Raw genomic sequence first — 1,064 nt, 5'->3', positions numbered from 1 at the left:
TTTTCTTTGGAATAGGAGCTAATGCATGGGGATTTTGGTGCAGCAAGTTCAATGTAAAGATGAATTTCATTTAGGTTCACATAAGGAGATTTAAGCGTAGTGATGTAAGAGTCATTGGGAAGGTGTCTGCAGACAACTTGCCCTGCCAACTCATAAATTATATGTTGTTTTTTCTTCCAAAAGGGCTACTAGCGGGGCCTAATGTTACATGCAGTACACGCTGCTATTTCCAGCATGTACTTATGATGAAACAGTTTTTTGTTGAGAAGAGCACGATCCTTCCCTCCTGGGAGATAGACCATCTTTTTAAATTCTCTTGGTGGTGACTCTTCCATTGCAAGCGAATTGGCAAAGCATAAAAAAGGTTGTTTAGTGGGTTTGCTTTTTGTTTTTCCTTAATGCGAGAGCAATTTAAAAACGCGTGTGTCTGGGCCGTTGACTATTTTAGGACTCCTCATGCAGTATAATGCTTTTAGTAAACTTTTGCCAAGTTTCGCACCCTGATGCTGCAACTTCTGAGCATCCTGGTATCGAATGATCCCGAAACGGCTCTCGCCTTGCCCTCGGGCCGCCGGGGCCGGGTGTGCTGGAGGCAGGAGAGCCTCGCACGCCGGAGGGTGCTTGACCCCTGCTGCGAGCACCGGCAGGGTCTTCTGCTCTTCCCACCCTTGCGTGCGAGGGGCAGCTCGGAGGGTTTGGTGTCTGTCTGCTCTTGAACACCAGCAGGAAAATTAAGCATTGGTGGCCGTCTGCTCGTGCCACGTCACGGGGCGTTACACAGAGCAAAGGTTTCGGCATTGCGCCTTCTGCTCCTTGGCGGCGTTTTATGTATTTCGGGGCGTTTTAGGAGAGGCTTTGAGAGCGAGGGTGGTGCAGGCGAGGCGCTGCAAACCCAGCGCGGGGCGGCGGGTGAGCAGAGAAACCCCTCCGTGGTTCTGAACCGCTGCGGACGGCGGTGGGGCTGTGCGCGCCGGGGAAATTCAAACCTTAAAAAGACAAAAAAGCTTTAAAAAGGACTCGCGAGGCCGGGGAAGCGACGGGAACGCACCCACCGCTGCCCGTCC

The sequence above is a fragment of the Haliaeetus leucocephalus genome, unplaced genomic scaffold (assembly GCF_000737465.1).
Source record: "Haliaeetus leucocephalus isolate CR32 unplaced genomic scaffold, Haliaeetus_leucocephalus-4.0 Scaffold2, whole genome shotgun sequence".
NCBI classification, from domain to species: Eukaryota; Metazoa; Chordata; class Aves; order Accipitriformes; family Accipitridae; genus Haliaeetus; species Haliaeetus leucocephalus.
The sequence above is the reverse complement of the archived record's forward strand: the minus strand, read 5'-3'. Positions refer to the sequence as shown.